Genomic DNA, 16,444 nt, shown 5'->3' with positions numbered 1-16,444 from the left:
CTTACAAGTCTGCATTATTTCTTGGTGTATGCTCTGTCGTATGGTGTATTTACTGTTAGGGGGCCTATAGACTACTCCCACCAGTGACTTCTTTCCCTTATTATTTCTTATCTCCACCCAAACTGATTCTACATCTTGATCTTCTGAGCCAATATCATTTCTCCCTACTGTACTGATTTCATTCTTTATTAGCAGAGCTCCCGACCTCCTTTTCCTTTCTGGCTATCTGTCTGAAATGGCAAATACTCCTGAATATTTAGTTCCCAGCCTTCATCACATTATAACAATGTCCCTGTAATGGCTGTCAGATTACACCCATTTATTTCTATTTGTGCCGCCAACTCATCTATCTTGTTACGAATGCTGCGTGCATTCAGATAAAAAATCTTTTTACCATTTTTCCCTATTCTGACCCCACTTTATGATGCACTCTTATGTTTATACATATGTTAAAAGTTTGGGATAGAAGTCATATCTATCCGTTCACTCGTTCAGCTCGAGGAACAGCACTTCATCTTTCATTTAGGTACTTTACAGCCTTATAGAATCATCGAAATTTACAACATGGAAAGAAGTCATCGTGTCCGTGCCGGCCAACAAGAGGCTATCCAGCCTAGTCCCACTTTCCAGCTCTAGGTCCGTAGCTCTGCAGGTTACAGCACTTCAAGTGCACATCCAGGTACTTTTTAAATGTGGAGAGGGTTTCTGCCTCTACCACCCTTTCAGGCAGTGAGTTGCAGACCCTCACAACCCTCTGGGTGAAGAAATTTCCCCTCAAATCCCCTCTAAATCTTCTACCAATTACTTTAAATTTATGCCCCCTGGATGTTGACCCCTCTGCTAAGGGAAATAGGCCCTTTCTATCCATTATATCTAGGCCCCTTATAATTTTATACATCTCAATGAGGTCTCTACTCAGCCTCCTCTGTTCCAAGGAAAACAAACCTAGCCTATCCAATCTGTCCTCATAGCTAAGATTCTCCACTCCCGGCATCATCCTCGTAAATCTCCTCTGTACCCTCTCGAGTGCAATCGCATCTTTCCTGTAATGCGGTGACCAGAACTGCACGCAGTACTCTAGCTGTGGCCTAACTAGTGTTTTACACAGTTCAAGCATAACCCCTCTGCTTTTGCGTTCTATGCCTCAGCTAATAAAGTCAAGCATTCCATATACCTTCTTAACCACCTTATCCACCTGGCCTGCTACCTTCAGGGATCTGTGGACATACACTCCAAGATCCCTTTGTTCCTCTACATTTCTCAGTGTCCTACCATTTAATGTGTATTCCCTTTTGCTATGTTCATAATAAAGGATGAAACTGAGTACTGTGTACAATGAGCAAATGTGACCTTGACTCCTTTAATAAGACTCCAGAGTACAGATACCTCGTGAGTGGCCTGCTTATATACTGGGATCCCTTGGGACTCCAACAGATAGGCCCTCTGGTGGTAGTGTAATACAGATTACAAGGAGTTAAATACATAACATCACTTCCCCGTGAAGTCAACAGTACACTTATTTATAAGATGAGACGATCTGGGGATTTTCGCACCCTTGTCGATCATCTCGGTACAAATGAGGGTGTGGATGAGTTGGTCAGTTCTTCACTGGGCTGTTGGGCAACCGGCCTTGCCAGGCTGCTGGGGATGATGAGTTCAGCTCTGTGGTCATCCATGATATCAGTTGCCACTTGTGTGTGTGTTGGAAGGTCAAAGTTGGTGGTGTCTTCTTCAGGTTGTTCGTAGCTGCTGGTGAACCGCAATTTGATTTGGTCCAAATGTTTTCTGTGCGTTTGTCCATTGGCCATTTTGACCTGAAACACCCTACTCCCCTCTTTGGCTGTGACCATGCCAGCAAGCCATTTGGGACCATGTCCATAATTGAGCACAAACACAGGATCATTGATCTCAATATCGCGTGACATATTTGCGCGGTCATGGTACACACTTTGTTGATGCCGTTTGCCCTCCACGTGATCATGGAGATCAGGGTGAACAAGAGAGAGCTTTGTTTTTAGTGCCCTTTTCATGAGCAGCTCGGCTGGGGGAACCCCGGTGAGTGAGTGGGGTCTGGTGCGGTAGCTGAGCAGCACTCGGGACAGTCGGGTCTGCTGGGAGCCTTCTGACACACGTTTCAAGCTTTGCTTGATGGTCTGAACAGCCGTTCTGTCTGGCCTTTGGATGCGGGCTTGAATGGGGCAGATGTGACGTGTTTGATCCCATTGCGAGTCATGAATTCCTTGAATTCAGCACTGGTGAAACACGGCCCATTGTCACTGACTAGGACTTCAGGCAAGCCGTGTGTGGCAAACATGGCTCGTAGGCTTTCAATAGTGGCCGTGGACGTGCTTACAGACATTATCGCACATTCAATCCATTTTGAATAAGCATCCACGACAACCAAAAACATTTTGCCTAGAAATGGGCCCGCATAGTCCACGTGGATCCTCGACCATGGTTTGAAGGGCCACAACCACAAATTTAGCGGTGCCTCTGTGGGTGCATTGATCAGCTGAGAGCAAGTGTTGCACTGGCGCACGCATGACTTTAAATCTGAGTCGATGCCAGGCCACCACACATGGGATCTGGCTATAGCTTTCATCATTACAATGCCTGGGTGGGTGCTGTGCAGTTCACATATGAATGTAGTTCTGCCTTTCTTGAGCAAGACCATGCAGACAGTCCGCCTTCAGGGACATTTCGTCTTTGCGCCTGTGGAACGGCTTAATCGCCTCCTGCATCTCCGCTGGGACACTAGACCAGCTCCCATGGAGGGCACAGTTTTTTACCAGGGACAGTAAAGGATCCTGGCTGGTCCAGGTTCTGATCTGACGCACCGTAACGGGGGACTCGAATGCCTCCATGACCATGACCAAGTCCGCTGGATATGCCATTTCCACCCCGGTGGTGGGCAATGGCAGCCGACTGAGAGCATCTGTGCAGTTCTGTGTGCCCAGTCTGTGGCGGATTACATAGTTGTATGCCAACAGCGTGAGCGCCCATCTTTGGATGCGGGAAGAGGCATTGGTGTTAATCCCTTTGCTCTCGGAGAACAGCGATGTGAGCGGCTTGTGGTCAGTTTCAAGTTCAAACTTGAGGCCAAATAAGTACTGGTGCATTTCTTTTCCCTGTAAACGCATGCCAGAGTCTCTTTTTCAATCATGCTGTCGGCTCTTTCGGTCTTGGACAAACTCCTGGACGCATAAGCGACCGGTTGCAAGATCCCCGATTCATTAGCCTGTTGTAACACACACCTGACCCCGTATGACGACGCATTGCAAGCTCGCACTAATCTTTTACAAGGGTTATACAGGACAAGCAGTTTGTTTGAACACAACAGATTTCTGGCTTTCTTACAGGCAGCCTCTTGTGAATTCCCCCATACCCAGTTGTCTCCCTTGCGCAGTAGCAAATGTAGGGGTTCTAGCAGGGTGTTTAACCCAGGTAGGAAATTACCTAAATAGTTAAGGAGTCCCAGGAATGACTGCAGCTCCATCGCGTTCTGTGGTCTCGGCACGTTCTTGATGGCCTCCGTCTTGTTGTCGGTGGGTCTGAGGCCATCTGCCGCGATTCTTCTTCCCAAGAACTCGATCTCCTGCGCCAGGAAAACACACTTCGAGCATTTCAACCTGAGCCCCACGCGATCCAACCAACTAAGAACCTCTTCCAGATTCTTCAATGCTCCATGGTGTCCTGACCTGTAACCAGCATGTCGTCCTGGAAAACCACGGTGCGAGGAACCGACTTTAGCAGGCTCTCCATGTTCCGTTGGAAGATTGCCGCAGACGACCGAATTCCGAATGGACACTGGTTATAGATGAACAGACCTTTGTGCGTGTTGATGCAGATGAGGCCTTTCAAAGACTCCTCCAGCTCCTGTGTCATGTAGGCCGAGGTCAGGTCCAGCTTGGTAAAAGTCTTCCAACCACCAGGGTCGCGAATAGGTCATCTGCCTTGGGTAGCGGGTACTGGTCCTGTAGCAAAAAATGGTTAATCGTTACTTTATAGTCCCCACAAATTCTAACCGTGCCGCCCTCTTTAAGTACCGAGACAATCAGACTAGCCCAGTCGTTGAATTACACCGGCGCGATGATGCCTTCACGTTGCAGCCTGTCCAGCTCAATTTCCACTTTTTCACGCATCACGTACGGTTCCGCCCATGCCTTGTGGTGGATGGGTCGCGTACCGGGAACCAAATGGATCTGCACTTTCACCCCCGAGAAGCTTACAATGCCTGGCTCGAACAATGGTGGGAACTTGCTCAGAACCTGGGCACACGAGGCGTCGTCGACGGACGAAAGCGCTCAGATGTCATCTCAGTTCCAGCGGATTTTTCCCAGCCAGTTTCTGCCAAACAACGTGGGGCCATCCCCTGGCACAATCCACAGCGGGAGTTTGTGTACTGCTCCGTCATAGGAGACTTTGACTTCTGCACTGCCAATTACAGGGATTAGTTCCTTGGTGTAAGTCCTTAGTTTGGTGTGAATGGCGCTGAGCTTGGGCCTGTGTGCCTTTTTGCCCCACAGCCTATTGAAGGCCTTTTTACTCATCATGGACTGACTTGCCCCCATGTCCAGTTCCATAGATACTGGAATACCATTCAGTTCAACTTTCAACATTATTGGTGGACATTTCGTAGTGAATGTGTGTATCCCGTATACTTTTGCCTCCTCAGTACGAGTCTCCAATTCAGCCTGATCCACAGTGGACCGATCTTCCTCTGCAACGTGGTGGTTTGCAGAGTTTGCACATTCGCTGGAGGCATCCCATTGTTCTGCGACCATTGCACGCATAGTGCTTGAAGCGGCATTGATGGACCCGATGATCACCTTCACAACACCAACAAGGTGTTAACTGCATCGCATTAACGATTGATGGTGGACTCTGGGTCACCTGAGGTCGGGCAGCAACAGCCGGTGTGTACGTTCTGCCATGTATATTTCTGCTCGAAACTGATGTTACTTTATGCTCAGTACTGGCTGAAACTTCTTTACTCTGCGAAATTTGTTTGGTGTTATCGCTGGTGGACATAAATGCCTGGGCTATCGTTATGGCTTTACTTAGGTTCGGAGTTTCTACAGTCAACAGTTTGCGAAGGATTGTCTCATGGCCAATGCCCAGTACAAAAAAGTCTCCAAGCATTTGTTCTCGGAGTCCCTCAAACTCACAATGTCCTGCGAGGCCTCTTAGTTTGGCGACATAGCTTGCCACTTCCTGGCCCTCCGATCGTTGAGAACCGATCTCTCGCCATCAAAACGCTTTCCTTAGGATTTAGGTGCTCCCGGACCAGCGTACACAATTCTTCATAGGATTTCCCTGTTGGTTTTGCCGGAGCTAGGAGGTTCTTCATGAGGCCATAGATTGTTGTCCCACAGACAGTTAGGAGAATCGCCCTTCGTTTGGTAGCGTTCTTGTCCCCTTCCAGCTCGTTGGCCACGAAGTATTGGTCGAGTCTCTCCACGAAGGCCTCCCAATCATCCCCTTCTGAGAACTTCTCCAGGATACCAACTGTTCTTTGCATTTTCGCACGGTTGTTTGTTATCTCGTCGCCAATTGCTATGCTCATAATAAAGGATGAAACTGAGTAATGTGTACAATGAGCAAGGGTGACCTTGACTCCTTTAATAAGACTCCAGAATGCAAGTACCTCGTGGGTGGCCTGCTTATATCTCGTGCTCCCAAGGGATTCTGGGATTCCTTGGGACTCCAACAGGTAGGCCCTCTGGTGGTAGTGTAATACAGGTTAGAAGGGGTTAAACATATAACACCTTTCCTTGTTAGCCCTCCCAAAATGCATTACCTCACACTTCTCCGGATTGAATTCCATTTGCCACTGTTTTGCCCATCTGACCAGTTGATTGATATTTCCTGCAGTTTACAGCTTTCTTCTTCATTATCAACCACACAGCCGAATTTAGTATCATCTGCAAACTTCTTAATCAGACCCCCTATATTCAAGTCTAGATCATTGATGTATACCACAAAAAGCAAGGGACTTAGTACTGAGCCCTGCAAAGCTCCACTGGAAACAGCCTTCCAGTCACAAAAACACCCATCAACCATTACCCTCTGCTTCCTGCCTTTGAGACAATTTTGGATCCTTCTGGACTCAATATCGAGTTCAACAATTTCAGACCATATCCTCTGCCCATATTTTTTTTCCCTTATCTCCCTTTTTTTTTAATAAAACCACCCACTTTTTTTCTCCCCTTTCCATGGCAGCTGGTGATTATTCTGCCATTCACACCCCATCTAGACTCATTTTTTGTTTCCTAACTTGTGCCATTACCATCTCATTTTTGCCCATCATCCCTTTTGTCTCTCAAATCTCTCCTGCCTTCCACCCAATCACAGACCTTCCCTTTTGCTCTTTCTTCCCCTCCCCCTTTCAGTGTCTCTGCACTTCCTTAAGAATTTGTTACAGCTCGAACTTTTCCACTTCTGACGAAGGGTCACAAACTCTGCTTTCTCGCCACAGATGCTGCCTGACCCGCTGAGATTTCCAGCATTTTCTGTTTTTATTTCTATCCGTTCACTGTAAGGGTTTGGTACAAAAATAGATGCTAAATCACAGTTTTACTCAAACGGGCCTCAGGATAGCTGGTATGGAAAATTTAAAAGTTCCGTGGCAGGGATTATGTTCAAGAGACATTTCATGAACACAATTTGTCACTTCTGTTACAGAATTATTGAAAAAAGGGGAAAAGACAAAGGTGCAATGGTGGTCAGGTGCAGCAGGGGTGGCAGGGGAGGGGGAGCATACTGTTCGCAGTGGGGGTCTACTGGGTAGCTTGTTGGGCCAGGAGGAAATACGGCCAGACAGTCATAAAAATCCAACTGATTAATAATGTCCTTTAAGAGAAGAGAAGCTGCTACCCTTATCCAGTCTGGCCTACACATGATTCCAATCCCATACTATTTGGTTAAATCTTAATGTCATCTGTGGTTAGGGAAACCAAGGATGGGCAAGAAATTCAGCATTGCCAGAATCACCCGCATCCTGAGAACACAAGTGCAAAAAAGTTAACTATATATCTGTAAAACGTATTGGGGGAGAAATTGGATAGTACCAGCCGATTGGGCACAAGGGAACAATCCCTGCACTGAAACAAGTAGGCTCGAGGCCCAATCAAGTTTGGACCTTTGGCCTTATTTAAATTAGACCGGCAATCTGTGGATGCTGGCTGCGCATCATCAATCTTGGGCCGCTGCAATGCCAGCAGTGGCACACATGTAGGTTCTGGGGGACGGAGGGAGGAAATGAAATCAGGAGAGGGCCGAGTGGGGCCAGGCAACAGTCTTCATGTCTGCTGTGGAGCAGGACAAGTACGCTTGCTGCTCTTGGCTCCATATTCAGGTTAATACTTACTTTTGGTGGCGGCTTCCAGCGGTCCATTTATGGACCTCTAGTTAGGCTACATGTAGACCTGGTTATCCTGCAGCATCCCAATATTGGGAAGAAGTCCGAAAACAGGTGTTACACTGTCTAGATCATAAGAAATTAGAGCAGGAGTAGGCCATAGAGCCTCTCGAGGCTGCTCTGCCATTCAATAAGATCATGGATTAACTTCTACATCAACTCCACTTTCCCGCCCTATCCCCATATCCCTTAATTCCCTAATTGCCCAAAAATCTATCAATCTCTGTCTTGAATATGCTCATCGACTGAGCATCCACAGCTCTCTGGAGTAGAGAATTCCAAAGATTCACAATCCTTTGAGTGAAGAAAGTCTATTTGCATATGTCGAAATTGTATGCGGTGCACATTCAGCGCGGAATGCACGTCGCCTGCCATTTTGCACACGTAGGTGTCTGTTTTACGCCTGTTAAATGGAGGCTGTGACAACAAAATTCAGGGCATTGTTTTTAGAAGTTAAAACATTTTTTCTTCACCCAGAAGCTTCCACGTACCATAAAGGCATGCAAAAAAACCCGCTAGCTTAGCCAAAAGAAAAGCCTTGTATAGTTTGTTTATATTCATTTCTTGTAACTGTGACACTGGCAACAAGCCAAGTACACTTTGAGTAGCAAATCTTGCAATTGCCTTGAGATGCTACTGGAATAACAACAAACGAACAGGTTTGGAGCATGTTTTCTCTGTCTCTCTTGCCTTTTTCCCTCTACTTTGCATCAGTAAAGGAAGAGTACTGTCTATATTGATGGATGAACTAAGAGGAACTCAAATTCCATCTTGTTTTAAGACAGATAATGTTGAGAAATAAGCCAGAAACCTTGTCAAATCTTTGTATACAAGAATGCCCTTTGTTTCAAGGGAAGAGTTGATAGGATTTCTGCTGATGTGATATAGGGTAGCGACAAGTAAAACTCACGGTTGAAACTTGTGAAATAAGATAAAGCTGTTATCGGTCTGCTTAGCCAGAATCCTGTTATAGAAGTTCAGTTCACACAATAGAAACATTGTGTATGGTCCACATAAATAATCTGAACATAACTAGTTAGTCAGCATCTTGGGAGAACAGATGACCATCACTGACCCAGCTAAGATCTCCCGGGTTGTGAGTGTGTGATACTTGTACTGGAATAGGTATTGAGCATTATGATCAATCTATAACTGTACCAGCCTGCTAAGCTTTTGTGGGACATTGGATGAATAAAGTTATACCTTAAGCTATACTGTGCCTGTGAGATCTCTGCCTAAACCGGAGTGGAGTTAACCCGGTCAACAGATAATAATACCAAAAGCAACCTATTTGTAGCTGCCCTCTCATTGGAATGATACTGAGCTGAAATGTGATAATATATTCACTGGGGATCATCTAGGAAAGGAAACTATGAAGTAACCTTTTCTTCCACAAGCTTTAACATAAAAGTTCACAAAATTTGGAATGGATTTTATAATATATTTGCTTCATAGGTTCTTTGCTTAAGAATTCATAGCAACATATTGCTATTCAGAGCCAGTTGGTTTATTTGCAAAGGTTTAACAATCATGCTACACATTACCAGTTGATCCATCAGGCTCACAGCTACATGCCTCATCGTGGATCCCCTGAACCCAACTGGCTGGGGTTTTATTGAGTCTTATGAACATCACGTGACCGGCTAAGCCACTCACAACTCAAGAGCTCTACAACTATTTTTGTTGTATCTGTAAACAAGTGCCCCCTGGTTAAAGGGGGGTCACACTCCAAAAACTTTCAATCAAGTGCCCCCTTGTTTTTTTTTCCAGGACATCAACACAGCCTGGTTGTACATTGGACAGGAGGGCACAAGCAGGGATGTCATCAGAAGGACCTGGGTGCAGTGCCACCAATGCTTGAATGATCTCATTAGATCATTAAATGTTAGTACAAAGCCACACTCACCTTCATACCTCCTGTGCCTCTCACACATCTCCATCACGCTGCATTCCCTACCCTACCTCTGCACATTCTTACTCACACCAACTTACCTTGCACATCCACCCATCCCTCGCTCTCTATCTACAGTATCACTTCCCCATCTCACTAGCCACCCCTCACACTCACCCTCATTCTAATGCAATCATACTAGCTAACACCACACAAGGGTAGGCACTTGTGTTTTTAATCCAATGTTCATGTAAAGTTTCTGTTAATGTGCTGTCTTTATGGTAGAGGACACAAGCAATATCCCAACAGTGGGTAGTCAAGGGGCTATCGCGGGGGAAGAACTTAATACAATAACAATCATTATCACAAAGGAGGTGGTACTCAGTAAGATAATTGGACTAAAGACAGATAAATCCCCTGGACCTGATGGCTTGCATCCTAGGATCGTAAGAGAAGTGGCGGCAGGGATAGTGGATGCATTGGTTGTAACTTACCAACATTCCCTGGATTCTGGGGAGATCCCAGCAGATTGGAAAACCGCAAATTTAACACCCCTATTTAAAAAAGGAGGCAGACAAAAAGCAGTAAACTATAGACCAGTTAGCCTAACATCTGTGGTTGGGAAAATGTTGGAGTCTATTATTAAAGAAGCAGTAGCAGGACAGTTGGAAAAGCAACATTCGGTCAGGCAGAGTCAGCATGGATTTATGAAGGGGAAGTCATGTTTGACAAATTTGCTGGAATTCTTTGAGGATGTAATGAACAGGGTGGATAAAGGGGGGAACCAGTGGATGTGGTGTATTTGGATTTCCAGAAAGCATTCGATAAGGTACCACGTAAAAGATTACTGCACAAGATAAAGGTTCATGGGGTTGGGGGTAATATATTAGCATGGATAGAGGATTGGCTAACTAATAGAAAACAGAGAGTCGGGATAAATGGTTCATTCTTAGGTTGGCAATCAGTATCTAGTGGGGTGCCGCAGGGATCAGTGCTGGGATCCCAACTATTTACAATCTATATTAATGACTTGGAAGAAGGGACCGAATGTAATGTAGCCAAGCTTGCTGACGATACAAAGATGGGAGGAAAAGCAATGTGTGAGGAGGATACAAAAAATCTGCAAAAGTTCATAGACAGGATAAGTGAGTGGGCAAAAATTTGGCAGATGGAGTATGATGTTGGAAAGTGTGAGGTTATGCACTTTGACAGAAAAACAATCAAAGAGCAAGTTATTATTTAAATGAAGAAAAATTGCAAAGTGCTGCAGTACAGCGGGATCTGGGGGTACTTGTGCATGAAACACAAAAGGTTAGTATGCAGGTACAGCAAGTGATTAGGAAGGCCAATGGAATCTTGGTCTTTATTGCAAAAGGGATGGAGTATAAAAGCAGGGAAGTCTTGCTACAGTTATACAGGGTATTGGTGAGGCCACACCTGGAATACTGCGTACAGTTTTGATTTCCATATTTAACAAAGGATATACTTGCTTTGGAAGTAGTTCAGAGAAGGTTCACTAGGTTGATTCCAGAGATAAGCGGTTTGACTTATGAGGAAAGGTTGAGGAGGTTGGGCCTCTACTCATTGGAATTCAGAAGAATGAGAGGTGATCTTATCGAAACTTATAAGATTAAGCGGGGGCTTGACAAAGTGGATGCAGAGAGGATGTTTCCACTGATAGGGAAGACTAGAACTAGGGGGCATAATCTTAGAATAAGGGGACGCCCATTTAAAACTGAGATGAGGAGGAATTTCTTCTCTCAGGGTTGTAAATCTGTGGAATTCGCTGCCTCAGAGAGCTGTGGAAGCTGGGACATTGAATGGATTTAAGACAAAGATAGGCAGTTTCTTAACTGATAAGGGATTATGGGGAGCGGCAGGGAAGTGGACCTGAGTCCATGATCAGATCAGCCATGATCGCATTAAATGGCGGAGCAGGCTCGAGGGGTAGTATGGCCTACTCCTGCTCCTATTTCTTATGTTCTTATGCAAATTGAAACCTTTATTTTCAGCACTTTCTGTTCTTGGACAGATTTGTGTGCACCTTTGAAAGTGGCTTCGTGAGTTGTATGTGAGTAGTGGGACATAACGGTACCCCCTGCAATGGTGGTGAATGTCAAAGGAATGGCTTGGACATTGTAAGAATGTTTTGTTGGTATGGGGTGATGCCAACCTGGCACACTGTGTGACAGCCAGGGTGTACACCATCAAGTGAAGTAAATCTGGCCATGGTGAAGCCATTCCTGGCATCCTGGTAGCAATGCAGTCGGGTGCTGAAGCCCTCTGTCCTGTGCAGCATCAGGTGATTACCGAGAAGGTCAGTGCTGTTGTTGATGCTGCTGATGTGCCTTGTGCTGCTGGTGTTGGGCCTGATCATGGCCGGATTCTGAGGACCAAGGTGAGACAGTATAGATATTTATGGAATAGATGACAGCTGAAGTAGAGATAACAGAAGCATTCTGTCAATGGTGGGAGAGTTCTTCAAATGAAGTGATACTAGTTGGAGAGTGGAAAGCCTGTACAATCTGTGCTGGAAAAGGACTAAGAAATAGCTTGTGGCTGAGGATAGTGATGATCTGTTAGGTGGGAGCTTTTACTGTACGCTTTGAAGCTGTGAAGGAATCAACTGGAGCAATGGCCACTGAACTCCTGCCTCAGGTTGACAGCCATGGTCTCTGGACCGTGTGGTTCCTGTGGCCATGAAATTAAAGTGGCAAGGTGAGCTAAAAAACCTGTTCATGATCTGCCAAGGCAATAATGAGATTAATTAGGTCCCCCACCACTGCCTGTCGGCTCTGCTCAGCACTGACAGACCCGACATTGGGGAAAACGACATTGGGGTCCCAATCCGCTGTAAAAAAAAATAATTTTCCACCTGACCCACCACACATCTCGCCCGCTGACCCCTGGAAAAGTTCCCCCTATGAGTATGATACAAACAGTGTAGGAACAAATGTTACAATACAGTCCAAACAGTTTTGGCTGAATGTTCTTAGGCATATAAATTGCTAGAAAAAGCAACAAACCTGAGGATTGGGAGAAATTTAGAATTCAACAGAGGAGGACTAAGGGTTTCATTAAGAGGGGGGAAATAGGGTACGAGAGGAAGCTTGCAGGGAACATAAAAACTGACTGCAAAAGCTTCTATGAATATGTGAAGAGAAGAAGATTAGTGAAGACAAACATAGGTCCCTTGCAGTCGGATTCAGGTGAATTTATAATGGGGAACAAAGAAATGGCAGACCAATTGAACAAATATTTTGGTTCTGTCTTCACGAAGGAAGACACAAATAACCTTCCGAATGTACTAGGGGATAGTGGGTCTAGTGAGAAGGAGGAACTGAAGGATATCCTTATTAGGCGGGAAATTGTGTTAGGGAAATTGATGGGATTGAAGGCCAATAAATCCCCAGGGCCTGATAGTCTGCATCCCAGAGTACTTAAGGAAGTGGCCCTAGAAATCGTGGATGCATTGGTGATCATTTTCCAAAACAGTCTATCGACTCAGGATCAGTTCCTATGGACTGGAGGGTAGCTAATGTAACACCACTTTTTCAAAAAGGAGGGAGAGAGAAAACGGGTAATTATAGACCGGTTAGCCTGACATCAGTAGTGGGGAAAATGTTGGAATCAATCATTAAGGATGTAACAGCTGCGCATTTGGAAAGCAGGGACAGGATCGTTCCAAGTCAGCATGGATTTATGAAAGGCAAATCATGCTTGACGAATCTTCTGGAATTTTTTGAGGATGTAACTAGCCAGAGTGGACAAGGGAGAACCAGTGGATGTGGTGTATTTGGACTTTCAAAAGGTTTTTGACAAGGTCCAGCACAAGAGATTGGTGTGCAAAATCAAAGCACAAGGTACTGGGGGTAATGTACTGACGTGGATAGAGAACTGGTTGGCAGACAGGAAACAGAGAGTCGGTATAAACGGGTCCTTTTCAGAATGGCAGGCAGTGACTAGTGGAGTGCCGCAGGGATTAGTGCTGGGATCCCAGCTCTTTACAATATACATTAATGATTTAGATGAAGGAATTGAAAATAATATCTTCAAGTTTACAGATGACACTAAGCTGGGTGGCAGTGTGAGCTGTGAGGAGGACGCTAAGAGGATGCTGGGTGACTTGGACAGGTTAGGTGAGTGGGCAAATGCATGGCAGATGCAGTATAATGTGGATAAATGTGACGTTATCCATTTTGGGGGCAAAAAACACGAAGGCAGAATATTTTCTGAATGGCGGCAGATTAGGAAAAGGGGAGGTGCAATGAGACCTGGGTGTCATGGTACATCAGTCATCGAAAGTTGGCATGCAGGTACAGCAGCCGGTAAAGAAGGCAAATGGCATGTTGGCCTTCATAGCTAGGGGATTTGAGTACAAGGGCAGGGAGGTCTTACTGCAGTTGTACAGGGCCTTGGTGAGGCCTCACCTGGAATATTGTGTTCCGTTTTGGTCTCCCAATCTGAGGAAGGACGTTCTTGCTATTGAGGGAGTGCAGCGAAGGTTCACCAGACTGATTCCAGGGATGGCTGGACTGACATATGACGAGAGACTGGATCAACTGGGCCTTTATTCACTGGAGTATAGAAGGATGAGAGGGGATCTCATAGAAACATATAAAATTCTGACGGGACTAGTCAGGTTAGATGCGGGAAGAATGTTCCCGATGTAGTGGAAGTCCAGAACCAAGGGACACAGTCTTAGGATAAGGGGTAGGCCATTTAGGATTGTGATGAGGAGAAACTTCTTCACTCAGAGAGTTGTTAACCTGTGGAATTCCCTGCCGCAGAGAGTTGTTGATGCCAGTTCATTGGAAATATTCAAGAGGGAGTTAGATATGACCCTTACAGCGAAAGAGATCAAGGGGTATGGAGGGATAGCAGGACAGGGGTACTGAGGGAATGATCAACCATGATCTTATTGAATGGTGGTGCAGGCTCGAAGGGCCGAATGGCCTACTCCTGCACCTATTTTCTATGTTTCTATGTTTCTATTTCAGTCTCTCGCTATGCACATAATTTAGATGCCGCTTAGGTTTGTATCCACGATGCACCTCAATCCCAGCTTCATAAAAGTATCCTTGTTGCACTGCTGTGGTATTCAGATTTTCCACAAGCATCCTCACACCTCACAACCATCCTCACACCTCACAACCATCCTCACACCCCACAACCATCCTCACACCTTACCACCATCCTCACACCTCACAACGATCCTCACACCTCACAACCATCCTCACACCTTACCACCATCCTCACACCTCACAACCATCCTCACACCTCACAACCATCCTCACACTCCACAACCATCCTCACACCTCACAACCATCCTCACACCTCACAACCATCCTCACACCTCACAACCATCCTTACACCTCACAACCATCCTCACACCTCACAACCATCCTCACACCCCACAACCATCCTCACACCTCACAACCATCCTCACACCTCACAACCATCCTCACACCTCACAACCATCCTTACACCTCACAACCATCCTCACCTCACAACCATCCTCACACCCCACAACCATCCTCATACCCCACAACCATCCTCACACCTCACAACCATCCTCACACCTCACAACCATCCTCACATCCCACAACCATCCTCACACCTCACAACCATCCTCACATCCCACAACCATCCTCACACCTCACAACCATCCTCACACCTCACAACCATCCTCACAACTCACAACCATCCTCACACCTCACAACCATCCTCACATCCCACAACCATCCTCACATCCCACAACCATCCTCACACCTCACAACCATCCTCACATCCCACAACCATCCTCACCTCACAACCATCCTCACACCTCACAACCATCCTCACACCCCACAACCATCCTCACACCTCACAACCATCCTCACACCTCACAACCATCCTCACACCTCACAACCATCCTCACACTCCACAACCATCCTCATACCCCACAAAGATCCTCATACCCCACAACCATCCTCACACCTCACAACCATCCTCACACCTCACAACCATCCTCACACCTCACAACCATCCTCACACTCCACAACCATCCTCATACTCCACAACCATCCTCACACCTCACAACCATCCTCACACCTCACAACCATCCTCACACTCCACAACCATCCTCACACTCCACAACCATCCTCATACCCCACAAGCATCCTTACACTCCACAACCATCCTCAAACCCCACAACCATCCTCACACTCCAAAACCATCCTCATACCCCACAACCATCCTCACACTCCACAACCATCCTCATACCCCACAACCATCCTCACACTCCACAACCATCCTCACACTCCACAACCATCCTCACACCTCACAACCATCCTCACACTCCACAACCATCCTCACACTCCACAACCATCCTCATACCCCACAACCATCCTCACACTCCACAACCATCCTCACACCTCAACCATCCTCACACCTCACAACCATCCTCATACCCCACAACCATCCTCATACTCCACAACCATCCTCACACCTCACAACCATCCTCACACCTCACAACCATCCTCACACCTCACAACCATCCTCACACCTCACAACCATCCTCACACTCCACAACCATCCTCATACCCCACAACCATCCTCACACCTCACAACCATCCTCACACCTCACAACCATCCTCACACTCCACAACCATCCTCACACTCCACAACCATCCTCATACCCCACAACCATCCTCACACTCCACAACCATCCTCACACCTCACAACCATCCTCACACTCCACAACCATCCTCACACTCCACAACCATCCTCATACCCCACAACCATCCTCACACCTCACAACCATCCTCACACCTCACAACCATCCTCACACTCCACAAGCATCCTCACACCTCACAACCATCCTCACACCTCACAACCATCCTCACACCCACAACCATCCTCACACCTTACCACCATCCTCACACCTCACAACCATCCTCACACCTCACAACCATCCTCACACCTTACCACCATCCTCACACCTCACAACCATCCTCACACCTCACAACCATCCTCACACTCCACAACCATCCTCACACCTCACAACCATCCTCACACCTCACAACCATCCTCACACCTCACAACCATCCTTACACCTCACAACCATCCTCACACCTCACAACCATCCTCAC

This window comes from Pristiophorus japonicus, chromosome 4 (assembly GCF_044704955.1).
Source record: "Pristiophorus japonicus isolate sPriJap1 chromosome 4, sPriJap1.hap1, whole genome shotgun sequence".
Classification (NCBI taxonomy): Eukaryota; Metazoa; Chordata; class Chondrichthyes; family Pristiophoridae; genus Pristiophorus; species Pristiophorus japonicus.
This window is presented reverse-complemented; position numbering follows the sequence as displayed.